This window comes from Protopterus annectens, chromosome 7.part0 (genome assembly GCF_019279795.1).
Source record: "Protopterus annectens isolate FY-2018-M chromosome 7.part0, PAN1.0, whole genome shotgun sequence".
Classification (NCBI taxonomy): Eukaryota; Metazoa; Chordata; order Ceratodontiformes; family Protopteridae; genus Protopterus; species Protopterus annectens.
This window is the reverse complement of record NC_056739.1, coordinates 314,134,298-314,150,940: the sequence shown is the minus strand read 5'-3', so window position 1 is coordinate 314,150,940 and position 16,643 is coordinate 314,134,298.

Genomic DNA, 16,643 nt, shown 5'->3' with positions numbered 1-16,643 from the left:
GTGGAATTTAAACTAGTTAATTGTTATATGAAAGAGAATGTATGTGTGTTGCTATGTGAGAGAGTGTGTGTTCAACATAACTTTTCAAGTGTTCAGATTTAGCATTATAGTTTGTCTGTTTCTCATAAAATTTGTGGTTTTCTGGCAAATCAGGAAGAACTGAAGTCACAAAATGACATGTATGAGTTTCAAACTTCGCATCCTTCACAAAATACATGCTAATACAAATCCTTTTATTCTAGTAACTTTCTAAGTTAAAAATAGCACTACTTCACTGTCCCTATTTTTGGCCATTGCATTCATGCTATTTTAGGCTTTGTGCAGATTGTTTGCATTAAGATGTTGAGAGGTATGCATACCTTTCAACTGTCCAGATGTTTGCAGACTGTCCAGAGTCTTGCCTAATATTTTGCCTATTCCTCATAAAATGTGTGGTTTTCTGGAAAATCACTAAAGATTGAAATTAAATGTCATACACTTTGAGTTTCAGTTTTCATTTCATTTAGACAATGCCTGTTAAGATAAATGCTATTATCCTAGCAACTTTCTAAGTCTATAACAGCAATATTTATAATCTGTCCCTCTTTTGGGGCCTTTGGGTCCCACCCCACAATGTTTTAGGCTTTGTCCAGATCTCTTGTGCTAAGCGGTTGGGAGGTATGGAGGCATGGTATGTAATGCCCTAGTTGCCAAATATTTGGTGCATTTTAAGGGGGGATAGTGGTTTTGTATTCCTGAGTGTGTCTTCCTTTAAGATGCCTAGTGACTATAAACTTGTCGGTTTCTCAGTCATTCCTTATTGTAGTATTACCAGTTTTTTTTTATGTAATGTAGGCAATTAATTCTTAAAGAGCAGCAGGCATTGAATTTATAGATGAAACGCTGACATGTAAAGTTTTTGCCAGTAACAGCCTTTTCATTATTTACAAATCTCTTTAATGTAGAATTATTCAGATGAAATTGAGTTCTGCAGAGATTGTGCTTATTGACTTATACTGGTGGATTGTTATGACATAAGTTTGAGTGGCCTTTTATGGTTAAAACATTCTGAAATGGGCAGTTTTGTCACAATAAAGCCATGCATTTTGTTTCATTGCTTACTAGAAAAATGTTCAAAATTACAAATTTAAAACACAAAGCTACAAAGTTAAAACACACCAACAAGTGGTGCCTTACTATACAAGGAATATTTAATGCAATCAGGAAGGTGAATCAAAGAGTACATACATGTCTGCATGGCCATAAAAATGTGCTCAAGAAGCCTTCAGTTTTAAAACAGTCCAAAGGTAAACCTAATTCTCCACTGGCCAGATGCATTTTATTTGAATGTGAGTTTTAATGCTGTTTCAATGAATGTGAGTTTCAATGGCAGTGAAGTTTACTGCTCTTGCTAAGTCTGTTTTCATTGCCAGACTGTACTGTTCAGCAAATGGCTATCAGTGGTTGTGCATTTTATTTCAATATCTAATGGCTGTAGAAGCAAATAAGTAACAGTATACATACTGATAGGTTTGAACAGTGTTCATGGTAACTGGGGAGAAATACCCAAGTATTGGAACACTGGTACGGCTGGGGAGGGGGCTGCTGTAAGAGGGGCTGCTCAGGGGGGAGAACCTCCAATCTATTATCATGCCTAGGGTCCCATTTGACCATGATCCAGCTCTGCTAATAAAGTATGAGTAATTTGTATGGGCCCTTTAAATCCCGAAAAAACACTGCGTGGTGGCAGCGCCTTCTTTAAGGAGTCCCACGAGTGTTTCACATGTACACATGCCGATGCGGGTAGTGGGTAGAGAAAATTACCATTTTTATAAGTGGGTCTCTGTCCATAAAGGTTTGGAAACCACTGCTCAACACCAACTAACAGACCGCTGACAGAAATGAGTTTGACTTTTTATTTTTAGGGAACTGAGTTGTGCATTTTAAGAGATTGAGTTTCAGGTCATTTTCATGGAAATTGTGAGCTTCAAAGGAAGAAAGTTTACTGGTGCTCATGCTAAGTCTGTTTTCAGTGTGCAACTGACTGTTTTGTTTATCAAATGGTACACTGTGTTGTAGAATTTGAAAACAGTGTTAGTAGCATAATTGTCTTTGGTGCAGAAGGCTGTGGATTCTACTCCCACACTATGTAGATGAAGTGCTGACATTGTAGCACCCATATGATTGCTGATTATTTGGTGCATTAAAAGGGGGAGGGGTTACACTCCTGAGTGTGTCCTCCTTTGTATAAGATATCTGGTAACTATGAACCTGCCAGTTTTAGTCATTTCCTATTGCAATTTTACCAGTTTATCATTTTTTAATTGTAATATAGGAAATTAATTCTTCAAGGGCAACCGGCATTGAATTCGTAGATGAAACATTGAGGTGTAAAGTTACTTGCCAGTAGCAACCCCTTCATTAGTTATGGATTTCTTTAATGTGGAATTATTCAGAATATTTTACTTCTGCCGAGATTGTGTATTGATTGATATTAGTGGATTGTATTGGCATTTTATGGTTGAAAATTTCTGAAATGAGTAGGGTTGTCATTTTTGGTTTATACATTTGGTTTCATTGCCTATTAAAAGAATGTTAAACTGCAATTTAAAACATTTTCTAACAAGTGGCACTGATATTATACAAGGAATATAATTTACTACAATCAGGAAGGTGAATCAAAGTTACATGGATGCATGGCCCTAAAAATGTGTGCAAGGAGTCTCTCTTGAAAATAGCCCAAAGATAAACTTAATCCTCCTCTGGCCAGATGCATTTTCCATGAATGTATGTTTTCATGCCATTTTAATGGTGGTGAAGTTTATTGCTCATGCTAAGTCTGTTTTCATTGTGAGACTGTATTGTTCAGCAAAGGGCTATCTATGTTTGTGCTATTCTAGCTTAAGCTACTGTACACAGAGAGGAGAGAGGTTGCTATTCTACTTTCACTGAGCTGTAAGACTCACTTACCTACCCCAAAGTAAATTAAACTGTTTAACTTAATCAACCCTTTAAAACAAGGCACACTGGCTTCTATTTTCTGAGGACATGACTTTTATAGTAAAATATGTGTGAAGGAAAAACTTATAAAGCGGGTTTATTAAAGGAAAATTCCACCATTATTCACTTGCAGTTTAACTACATTACACGGCATCTTTTCTCCTATGCATTTAAATAACTGAAGGAAATGATTGGAGTGGCCACCTTGAGGAGTGGCCTATCTGTGGGTGTGGTTTATAAGGTGTTCATTAGTATGGTGTGGGTGGAGCTTAAGGGGCGCCGACATACTACTTTGCCTAGGGCGCCATTTCCACTAAGGCCGGCCCTGAACATCTCATACCCATAATCTGCAGTGCTAACTGCCAGACCAAATACTATGACAAGACCAAAAGGATTGCCATGGAAGGGCTGTGATTGTTTCTGCAATGGGGACACTGGATCCAATATATCAATGAATCCACTGATGTCTTTCAGTTTGCCATGTCTTTCAGTTTGCCATGAACAGGAGCCTAATTCAAGCCATTGATCTAGACATGAAGATAGGTAAACTGGATTAAAAATATTGTACATGCATGTGCACGTCAAACCACTGAGGATAAATTTCTATACTAATATGTAACTGCACCATTCCGTGAAATATTAAGTTAGACATGCTCAAATTTACTTCCCTCATAACAGTATAGGAAACCTCCAAATTGAATATCTCCAGGCTAATTCCAAGATTCTTCAGAAGAGCTCATGAGGGCTTTGACTGTATCACAGTCCCCATTATTAGGAATAACCTCTCTAACCTGTACCTTCAGACCATGCTCCTCATGGAAGGATTTACTTAGCTTTCCATGTTAAACAGAACAAAAAAGAATGATCTTTGTCTATATGATGGACTCACAAGATCAGAAAACTTTTGAGTTAAACAGTGGAAAATGGAAAGATTACCAAGGTTTCCATTAATGAGCCCTTTTTTGTTAAAGGACAGCTAGGAATCTTAAGATGTTACTTCAGCATGATGAGCAAGATATCTTTACCATAAACAGGCTCACTGATACCAGCCTAGGTATTTACTCATGCGAGAACTGCAGAAACTGCCCATATTTCAGCAACAATTATTGCTGTATCAGTTCAGTCATAAAAAAAAAACCTAGAATAACTCTAAATGTGCCTGCAATGTTAAGATGTAATGCATGTTGCCAATTGCATTAAATGTAGAAGTTTCTACAAGGGGAAAGAGATTAGCCTCTCAAAACCAGAATTTATGAAGGCATTTATCCTGAAAGAAAAATATATCAAAATGGCCTATACATACAAATATACACACACACACACACACACACACACACACACACACACACACACACACACACACACACACACACACACACCTTGTAGAAGCTTTTCAGGATTTTTCATGTCCTGGGCGTTATTGGGGATAGTTTATATCACCACTTCGGCCACTGTGCATTTCAGTTTGTTTATTCCTAAGTTTAGCACTTATTTTTTATGTTCACAGTTGTCTTTCTTACTTTACAGTTTACAATTTAATGAATTCCCTCATTAGGAAGGCATGTGATAATAAACAATCTCAATTTTTTTTTCATTGTTTAATTTTCTTTTCTCACTTCCAGCCTTACTTTCAGCATATCAAGATTCTTTTCATCTTTTTTTTTTTTTTTTTTACTTCCACATGCCTTGATAAATGTCATTTAATTCTACAGCACAACTGTATTTACTCTTCAGTTATTTTACTTCCCTTATTCCCTATAATGCATTGTTTTTCTCCATTATTTGTTCTCTTTCCCACTTTTTACAGCTTCTGGTGTTATCCCTTAACAAGAACGGTTCCCCTGTAATTTTAATTGCATCAACAGTCTCTCTGACCTGAGAACTAGCTGCACATACTTTTTCATCTCCTCTGTTCTAAATTTAAAATACTCTTGTCTAATGTAATTTTTCTCTGACACTCTCCTTCCGTTTCATTTGTTAGTTTCAAGTTTTCCATTTTTTATAGCATGTTTCCTTTATTCTTTCTCTCTCCTTTCCTGTCTTTTGATTGTGCCTATATACTCCATATCACCATCCACATCTCCCCTTGTAATGGACATTTTTTCTCCAAGCTTCTGCTGTTCTTTTACCTACACAAATGCATTAATTTTAACCACACATTTTTTAGCATAAACAATATTCAAACTCCAATAAACAACTCCTCAGGGAATAATTTCAGTCACTATTTGAAGCCATCTATCAGCGCACTGATTTCTAAATGCTGTAATAAAATACTTCATCCCTCTTCAGGCCATTGCCATCCTATTTTCTTCATCATTGGTCCCTTTTTCTACGTGGAGTTGCTTGTCATGTCAAAGCACCCTGTTCAGCGCTTCTCTCCTACCTTCAACAGTCATGTCTAACTGCCACAGGTCTTCTTTTATGCAATCCGGCCATCTCTTGAAGGGACATCAGGTTTTCTTGTTTTTTCTGTCTCTCCCAAATATTTACCATATCAGCTGCAAGTTTCCTGCACATGTGATCAAACCATCTTTTAATCTGTTCTCCCTGACCTCCTTTGCAGGTGAGGCTATTTTGACTTCTGATCCAAACATTTCTTTGTCCCCAGTGCACATCTTACCATCCATCAGAGGCACTCTTTTTTTTTTTTTTTTTTCTTCCACACTATTATTTAATCGATTGACATAGTATCTTTGACTACTTCCCCTTGTTCTCTAGTACCCCTTGATTTCACATTTTCCATCTTCTAAATTGCAGCTTTTCCTTCAACAGTTTAAGTCTGTAAGATATTAATATATGCTTGTTTTCCAGTGTTAACATGGCTATTAAAACAGTTTACATTGTTGTAAGATATCTGACATAATTTTACATGGTTAGAAGTATTTCTGTTAAAACTAATGTGTTACAGTACTTAAGTATCTGGCTTGCTTTTAGATTATAACTACTTACTGTTTGTTGTGCTGACGTTCTCTCCACCTTGAACTTCACAATATCACTTCATACCAAGTTCCTTAACTCCCCAAACACTATTACACTATTATCAGCATATACTTTATAGCTGGGCAGGGATATATTTTTTTTGTTCTTTGGCATCCCATGATATGCAAATCTCCTGACCCTATGGGCTTATGGATATAAGGAAGCCCCCATGAGGGGGAGAAATGATTATTGGAGCAAACCATTTTCCCCTTTCTTTCAGAGCCTTGACATTCAGTCAGGCTTTAGTTTAGCTGGTCTCAGCTCTTGATGGTCAATGAATTACATTTTCCCTCACTTCCAAACAAACATAACCTCCATTGATGCACGTTAACTCCCCCAGCCTTATCACTCCTGTATCTTCTCCACCAAGACATTCTTGTGTTTCAGGTATGTCATTATGATTTCCCTGATTAAACATCAATTTCACCAGTCAATTTAAGCTTCAAATACCCATTACCATGTCACAGTTATTGACATCTAACAGGATGATTGACAGCATTTCAAAAACATTCAGAGCAGTACAATGAATGAAACCTTATTCTGTAGTCATTAGAACATTGAAACAATACTTAATAGCTAGCGATGTAACAATGCTCAGTTGAAAAGTGTGTCCACAAATGTAAAATGCACTTTATATGTGCACTATTTAATGATAAATTGCAATATACACAGAATTGCAACAAGTCATCTCAAATAAAAATTCTCAGTCCCATACCCAAGAAAACTGATAGCCGCAAGCATGCATGGGATTTGTAGATAGCTACGTATCCGCCGCAAGCATGCAGGGGATTTGTAGATAGCTACATATCCATCGCTAGGCCATCTGGCATCCTGTGCAGTTCTCCAAACTGGCACCTCCCTCAACTTCAAGATGAGGAGGAAAAAAAAATTAAAACTGTTGCCTAAAAGTTGGGTGGGAGGTACTTTTCTGCTTTCAAACTGTAGCAAGCTGCTTACTACAAACGTATCAAGCAGCTTGATACAGTTTAAATCATTACATACCAAGTGCTGCTTCATAACTGGAAATGCAATACTGGCATTTGTTTATGAAAAATTTGATTAGCCTCACAGATTTCATAAAGCAATGCAAGTACTATGCTACCCCCCCACACACACACACACAGACATCTACTGTGACCACTTAATATCTAACAGCAAGATGAGTAATGCTTGTTGTAATACTAATGCTTGTTGCTATACCTGAACATGATTCACTGAATCATTTGTATTATTTTCTTTAAGCAAATTTACTTTAAGTTGGTTTCTGAAATGTAACTGAGCTGTATTTCTGATTGCCAGAAAAGTTCTGTTTGGCTGGTACATTTTTTCCTAAAAGTTTTTTTCCAGTTAGTATCTATTTGAATGGCTTCCTGTATACATGTGTACCCTTACTTGGTATTAACTGAGAAAAACATTACAAGAGTAGCTCTTTTATTAGATCCACTCCAGCAGTACATTTCCTTTTTTGCTTTTCCAGGGTTGTCAACTGTTTTCTCCTTCACAATATATCCACAGTGAGAACCTACTGGGCCTGTTTTCCATACAGGGCTCTTGCAATGCACCTGAACCATTTTATTTCCCTTTTAAGTTCTTTGCAGCCTTTTGACTGGTAGCATGTTTTGTAAGGTTTGATAGTCATCAATCAATGTGGTAGTCTGCCTGGCTCTATAATTAGGAGGGATGGAGTCCTAACTGTATCCAGGCAGCTGGGGTTAAATTAGCAGTCTATGCATTGGCAAAACCAGGAAATGTGGGGGAGAAGTGAAGGGGCATGGTCTGTTTGCCACTCATGGGGGATAGAGGGGACTGCATGCAGTCTCCTCTCCCTGTTGTAGACATCAAAGACCATTGTATGTGCCACAGGGGAGGGCTAATGGAGAGATGAAAAGTTAGCAAGCAAAGGAGAGTAGCAGTCTGAAATTGAATTCATCCTCAAGTCTTGGTGAGTACCTTTGCAAGGTGGACCCTGGTTTTCATAAAATCTCATCAAGGTGACACTGATTGATATATGGACTGAATTTATATAGCATATATCATGGACAGAAGTAAATCAAAAATAAAAAAGATAGCTGGGTGCACAAGACACAGGATAAAAAAGTCCCCAATCCTGTTAGGCACACTGGTGCCAGGTCTGGAAAAAATGACAGTGTAGAATCCTCAAAATACGGAAACATTCCTACAAAGGGGCCAGGCCAGGCTCAGGGGGAGGATGGCCCCCCTGTTGTAGAAGGGAAGTAGCAGTCCACAAAAATGACAAAATGTGATTAGTCAAAGAAAAGCCATAAAGATAATAGAGTGGACTATTGAGGATAAGAAATAAATTCTGTAATGTTACTATTATGTAAGAGGCCCAGAATTTCCATACACAAGATACACAAAACGATTGAGAGAGAAATTAGAGGAAAGAAAAATACTTCCACAGGAAAAACTGTCATGAAGCTTCAAATAAAAAATTGCATTCATTAATAAAACAGATTTTTAAAAAAACAATATATAGATCAAAAAATTTTGATCTCTTTGGAAAAAGAAGCATCTGAGGAAGTGAGAAAATATAAACAACAAAACCTAGAGATATTTGAAAAATATAAAAAAGAAATATGGACATGGGAAAAGAAAGATTTGATGTGTTGCAGTATTTATGTAAAGGAGAAAGCCAAGCTAACTAATATAGAGAAGGCAGTCTCAAAGATGTTCAAAGAGAAATACAGGCAAAAGGCATCCGTATATGGAAAATTTCACAATAAAAAAATTAATAGCACAAAGATGCAATGTAGAATAAAGCAGAAGTTAAAGAAATAGAGGTTGAAGTTATGGAGTGCCTGAGGTTGAAGGTATGGAGTGCCTGCGAAGTGAATGATTTAATGTAGAAGGTCTAAAACAGACTACATCACAGCATGATGGAGTGAGTCCCCAGAATAAGGAAAAACAAGATCATCAGAAGATGTGAAGAAGAAATATGGACAGGGGAAAGGAAAAGAGATTTAATATGGTGTAACCTTTATGTAAAGGAGAAAGCAAAACTAACTAATACAAAAAGAGCAGCACCAAAGATATTTGAAGAAAAATATAGGGAAAGGAATCCGGATATGGAAAACTTTACAATACAAAAAAATAGAAGACTAAGAGGAAAAGTAGAAAAAGAAATTAGTAATGGAGAAGTCAAAGAAATAGATATTGAGGTTATGGAACAGCTGCAAAGCGAAGGATTCAGTGTAGTAAATCGAACACAGAAAGCACCACAACAGTATAGGGCAATGGATATCCAAATTAAGGGGAAACCAGTGGAACAGGAAGCAATTAGTCAGGTGCCATATCAAGATATTTTGGAGCCTTCCACAGGAAACCAGTATAAATGTTCATTTGAAGCTAGACAAGAAGGAAAGGAACAGGAAACTGTGGAAACTCTGATGCAGTCAATGTTGAGGAGTGATAGGCCAGTGAGATCCCATATGACAGAGCAACAGATGACACAGGATGAAACTGAAGAGAAGGTGCCACAGGAAGATGCTATAAGACTTTCTATAGAATGCTGCCCGCAGGAAATGGAAAACAAGGGATGTGCCCTCAGTATGGAAGAAGAGTTCCTTGATTTAATAGACAAAGGCAGATATATCAAGATCAATGAGAGAAACAGACTGCAGAAGGTTAATAAAACCCCAAAAGTCAGAAGCTTGATAAAACAAATGAGCACAGTAATTACGACTGTCTATAGAGATCCATGCAATATAACAGAAGTAAACAAAATATATTACTGTGCTGCTAAATTAATAACTGAGAAAGTTCTACCACAGGAACACAGGGGTAGTGAGGGAAAAGGGGGGGGGGCGAATACCATCATGGAAATGTCAAACAGAGAAAACTATAAAGCAGCTACGACAAGACGCGTCATTGTTAGAAGATCATAGAAGAGGAAATAGATCAACAAGAATACTAAGAAAGATAGATGCGATAAAAGTAATGAGCAGTATTAGAACAGACCAGGATCTATTATGCACTATCGGAGATAACAAGCTAAAAATTTCAAAACAGGCAGAAAGACTTGGAAGATACGAAGATAAATATAAGGCAAAAGCACAAAATAAGCAATTTATTGATGACCCCAAAAAAGGTTTATAGACCATTGGGAAATAAGGTAAAAGGAATTGAAAGACTGCCCAAAAAGGAGGAAGTAGATACATTTTGGAAAAGTATCTATGAAGATCCTGTGGAACATAACAAAGATGCTAAATGGATAGAAGAAGTAAAAGAAAGAATAAGAAGTTTAAAGGTACAGGATATAAAATGGAATGAAGTAACTGCAAGAGAGATTGAAACAAAGTTGAGAAAAGCTTCCAACTGGAAAACCCCAGGCCCAGATGCAGTAGGCCCCAGTGGCCTAATGGATAAGGCATTGGCCTTCTAAGCAAGGGATTGTGGGTTCGAGTCTCATCTGGGGGTGATATAATCTTGATACCTAACTTTTGGCTTAAGTATTAACTTCTTTGTACAAGGATTTAGCCATGAGTAAGAACTATTTATATCCACACCCCGAACACACACCACACTGGTTAACAACAGGAAAAACAATGCTCTGAGTTTATAGTCATTTAGAAGAAAACTCAATTATGGCAGTAGAACAAAAGGGCAATAAAAGAAAGTCATATGGAACAAAGGATCATTTTGTTGTTAGGGTTATAGTGGAGAACTGCAAGAAGAGGAAGAATCTAAGTATGGCATGGATTGACTACAAAAAATCATTTGATAGTATCCCACATTCATGGATAAGAGTGCTTTAAAAATGTATAAGATATACCCTACACTGACTGCATTACAGTAACAATGAAACAGTGGCAGACCACACTGCAATAAAGCCATGATAAAGGACAGATTATTATCCCAGGGATAAAAATTCAAAGGGAGATATTCCAGGGTGATTCTTTGTCACCGTTGCTATTCTGCCTTGCCATTAATCCATTAAACTGTTTACTTAACAGCTTAGACCATAGCTAGAATCTGGCTCCTAGAAAACAACAAAGCCTAATAACTTATCTTCTCTTTGCTGGTGATTTAAAACTGTATAGCTCATCAGATATGGAACTGAAAGCACAGCTGCAGGCTGTCAAAACTTTTTCAGATGATATTGGAATGTCCTTTGATTTTGATAAATGTGCAAAAGCAACCTTTAAAAAAGGAAAACTGCAGCACCAGGAAAACATTAGTTTGGGACAAGAATGTGATATAAAAGAACTTGAGCAAGAAGGCGTGTATAAATACTTGGGAAGTGATGAAGGATCAGCAGTAAAACATGAACAAATGCGAATAAAACTCAGTAAGGAGTACTTTAGAAGACTTAATACTGAAAACAGCATTAGCATCTAGAAACAAGATCAAAACTATAAATCAATTTGCTCTTCCTGTCCTAACTTATAGTTTTGGAGTGATTTACTGGCCCCAAAAAGTGTTGGATAGACTGGGTATTAAAATAAGAAGGATGCTTCATGCTCACCAAATGATTTATAAAAATCAGTGTATAACAAGATTATATATTCCCCGTTCCGAAGGCAGGATGGGACTCCTTGAAATTGATTACATGTATAGATCTGCAATCGTGGGACTCCACACATATCTACTGACCTCACAAGATCCAAATGTAGTGAAAGTTTTGAAACATGAGGAGAATAAATCTAAGATGACGTCTCTGCTTAATTTAGCAGAAGCATATTGACATCAAGCAGGAATGGCAGTCAAACCAGAAGTAGATAAAAACCAGGCAGCAACTGAATGTGCTAAAAAAAAAAAAGAATATAAGGTGAAGGACCGGATGAGAAGGCAAGAAATGTGGAAAAAACATAAATATAGTAGCAAGCATAGAAAACTTCTGGAAGAGCCTCATGTTGATCAAGAATGAACGTAGGAATGGTTAAGGAGAGGGGAATTCACATCAAGAAATGAAAGGTTAATATCGGTAGCCCAAGATATTGGGCTACGTACACACTGGTTTACAAAGTCCATTGAACATGTGGGAGAAACAGACATAGGTAGGTTTTGTAAAACCCAATTGGAAACGGTCACAAACCTTGTTGCTGGTTGCGATGCACTAATGGCAGAGGAACTGTATACTGAAAGGCATAATAATGTGGCGAGATTGTTAAACTGGAGATTGTGCAAACATTATGGTATCAAAGAGGGTGAAAAACACTGGAAACATGAGCCACAAAGAATGATAGAAAATGATGAAGTTTACATCACATGGGATCATCCAATACCAACAGTTCAAAAGATAGATGTAGAAAACTGGATATAGTGGCCCAAGAAAAGAAGACAAAAGTAGCATTGATCATTGAAATCGCCACACCTAGTGACTACAGTGTCTTGCATACAGAGACACAAAGTCATCAAATACCTTGATCTGTATGAGAGCCATGTGGAAGAAAGATACCCAGACAGTTCCAATAGTAGTAGGAGCAACTGGTCTTCTAAATAAGAATTTACAATCGTATTTAAATATGTTACCAATTCATGTAACGCCATACAAACTGCAGAAGGAGTCATTACTGGGCACATTGCAGGTGCTGCGAAGAGCACATTTGGCTAACATCAAAGAATGAAACAATACTAATTTCATGATCTTTAATCATACTTTTACTTAGGAATGGAGTCTATTCCTGTTATGGTATTAGAAACCCAAAAGACTTGGAGAAATTAAAAAAGAGGGCTGCTTAGAGGAAATGTCCCTTGCAGAAGTAAGGAATGCACTTCATGGACAGAGCAGTACACACCCCTCCTCAGGTATGCATGGTTACAGTTGGGAAGAAATATGAACCACCTCAAAATGGTTGCCTTAATGATGCCCCCTTTCTATCTGTTGGCCAGTGAGGGAAATGAAAGGGCTGATAAGCCATGAGAGGGCCTGATGGTAGGTAGGCAGCAGGACCAAAAAAATCCATGTTGATTTATCAGTAAAAGGTTCTGTCACAGAGCAGTGACTCCGTAGTCTTCTTTTAGACTATAATTCCATAAACTGAGTGCACTGCTGTGTTTCTTTGATGGTTGATTTAAAACATGTTGCAATTCATGCCTATATAACCTCCTTATCTTGAGTTCTACTATACAGTGACATGAAACGGCTAAAGTAGACAGGTAATTAGTTTTATATTTTTGTGATACGCCAAAGTGTGCAGTCCTGTTTTTGGCCTACATACATACATACATACATACAAATATTTCAGGCACGGACATTAATGCCCTTCTAGCTTGCCAGTATATACCAAAATACTTGTTCCTATAATAAGTGTTCAGGCTGTTCTTGCTATAATGCAATTTGGCTTCAATTTCTCAAAATCTTTGTACCAAATGAGTCTGTCTTGTCTGGGTTATTAACTTGAGTGCATTATTACGAAGTGTCACTGTGCATTCTTGAGCCTATCTGTTGAAACGTTTTTCCGGGAAGATTATAAATATCGCTCCCCTGGTGCTTTGATAAATGGAGGATTGTAAATGCCTTTGTATAAACATCTCCTTTGTATTGCATACGTGCATAGCATGGCATCACTTACAAAAAGTAAATCAATGTATAAACATTCTTTCTGTGTTTAAGTGGCACATGACATTTGATTTGACAAGACTGATCTTTTGTTCTGAGCTGTACTGAGCTGTTATAAATTCCTCTGGTTATATTTACTTCACCACTTCCTTGTGTTCTTTCACTAACCATGCATCCCATGTCTGGTCTCAGAGCCTTGTCAGCATACAGAGCTATTCTGTGTGAAATATGACCTGTCTGTCTCCATTTCTTTGTTTTTATCTACCTAGGAACCAATCAGTCAGTCCTTTTGCAAGTAAAATCTGAAAAGTGCCTTCTTATGAAAGGATCTATTTGCCAATCTTTGCTGTATGGATTTTCTGGTTTTCATTCCATTTGATTCTCTCCCACTAAATGCCATTGCTTTTGTCTCGCGCCCTACTACAGGTCTTCTCTATTATTGTCTTCTCATGTGAAGGTGTTTGTCATGTGGCATGTACGAATGTTAGAGCAAACACGGTCTTGTGCAAATAAATCCACTCACTCTCGCTTGCAAATAAACACTCTTACGTGCTCATAAATGCATGCCCTCTCACATGCTCTTACATGCACACATATGCACATAATGCTCTCACATTCACACACATGACCTCTCCCTTGCTCTCACATGTGCATAAATCTATGTTCATGGACACATTTGTGCATGGATGCTCTCCCCATAGACTCACATTTACATACATGCTTTCTTTTATCTTTATTCCTGCCAACCATCAGTTGCACTGCAGTCATATAGATGCAGCACCCTTGTGGGGATGATTTTAAGCCAAAGTCGACTGTCATCCATGCATCCACCAGGGGGCTTGTAATGGCGCTAAATTTTATCCCTGTCAGCTGCTTGACATTTCCAGATGAGAAGTATGCAGTACCTTTCCTGAAAGGTGTGTACATTCTCCATGAATGCTAGCATGTATGTGGATTGGCAAGATCCAAGTGCATGTCCCAGCCACTTCTGCAAGACAACTACTTCGATAATTTTCTGCAATGCAGTGAGTCAGACTGCTAACCCCCCTCCCCCATTATGCATGAGCTGGCATCATCCACTTCCTCCTATTGCCTCCAAACAGCATGTGCACAGCTAATGGAACTCTGGTTGTTTAGGTCATAGTCAGGACATTATGCCTCAATATCACAGAACCAGCCTTCACACACATGCCTCAGTACCACAGACCCAGACTGCACACACACACATGCCTCAGTGCCACAGAACCAGACTTCTCATAAACAGATATATACATACTCTCACAATCCCCCCCAAATACATGCGTGTGCTCGCACAAAATATTTTTCCACCTCGCACTAGACACATGCACACAGGCACATGTAGCCCTTCTCAATTTTTTTTTCATGTATATGAATAAGAGGCAAATATTGAGAAATGATTCTGCACCAGCAGGCTTTCTCCATATTTGTAATTCTACTTGGCTAAAAAAAGTCTTATTTTCAAAAATCACACCCTGTCAAAGAAATGTAGCACACACGAGTCAGACGTGTGTGTGTGTGTGTGTGTGTGTGTGTGTGTGTGTGTGTGTGTGTGTGTGTGTGTGTGTGTGTGTGTGTGTGTGTGTGTGTGTGTGTGTGTGTGTGTGTGGCCATATAGCTAGAAACTAATTATGAGTGGGGAAATAAGGCAGACCATTCAGACATGTTACTCTTTTGCCAGATTAAGAATCGAGCAGAGCTGAATGAAATTTTGGGTGAACCTAGCTTCATTCATGAGAATGAACATTGAGCTCAGGATGACATTTACTCCACTGGTCACCCTTCCACATATCCCCGTGTACATTCTACAATAGCATGGAATGGCTCAACCAGACAAAAAGCTAGAAAAATGAGATAGTTAATGTCTTTTTGGAATGTTTCACTCCTCTTTCAATTAAAGAATAGTTAAAAATGGTACCAAAGCCCACAGAGCATTATTGTAACACAAAAATTGAGATCTTTTGTTTGTCAGTAACTTTTTTTGTGCTTCATTTGAACTTGCTGCTACTTTTGATAATGTTGCCAAATCAGGGTTGGGATGATTCATGTTTAATTGAAAGAATAGTTATATTAGCAGAAATGCAATATTTAAATGTATATGGTTAGATATGCTAGCAATGAAATATCCACTGACCTATTATTTTAAAAAAGTAGTGGTATCTGAAGATAAGGTGCTGCCTGTGACTTACATTATCCAAACTGTTTTTTTTTTTTTTTTTTTTTTTTTTGTAAAATGCTGAATATTTGAATACAACTATGACTGGGCTGCTGGTACTTAGCCAAGATGTTCATCTGTGACACTTGTGACCAGAGGTTTGAGGATGTACAGGGATTGCTGGTGGTGGTCAACATATTTTCATATCCCTGCCATGAAAGCTCTATATATGGTTTAGACAGTTGTCCAATAGCGTCACCGTGAGTTTGAATTGGTACAACATACCCACTGGTTGGCCAGTGGAAGAGAAGACCCTGCTAATGCCAGTTTACACCTAGAATAAGAACAGAAAAAATGTTTTTTAAACCTCTGTAAAAACACTTGGAAAGCTAACCTCCAGCATGTTCTGCACTACCTCTTGAATGTAAAAAGTTTCATTTTAATGTGTCTTCTCTTCTAAGTTCATTTATGAATAATGTCAGAGCTTAGCTAAACATGTATTTTGATGTAGCTACTGTTTATTCTAAGCTATTGTTTGCTTACTGGGTGGTTGTTAGGACTATTCACAGAGATGTTTACTTTGATTGCTAAATACACTATACATAAGTGAGAAACCTACTCACACTTTGTTTATCAAGCTTTTTTGCTAAAGCCTGTTGATGTCTGTGCTGTCATCTGCCTTCACCGCTTGGTGACCCAGGTTATTGCTGGAAAAGGTACATTAGGAATCCATTTAATCTAACATTTATAAATATGTGAAACATGATGGGTCATATTTCTCCTTATAAAATCATTCCAGGACAGCAGTAACACTATTTCAAATCGTACAAATATGGTGGTGTCTGTCCCCAGGAGAGCACATAGGCCGCGCAGAGCCCCTGATCAATTCACACAGGGGCTAACTAATTGCACCAACAGTGTAGTCTTACTCGGACATCCCAGCAATGCTATAAACCTAAAGGTCTGGCTGTCATAGGGAAAAATATCTGC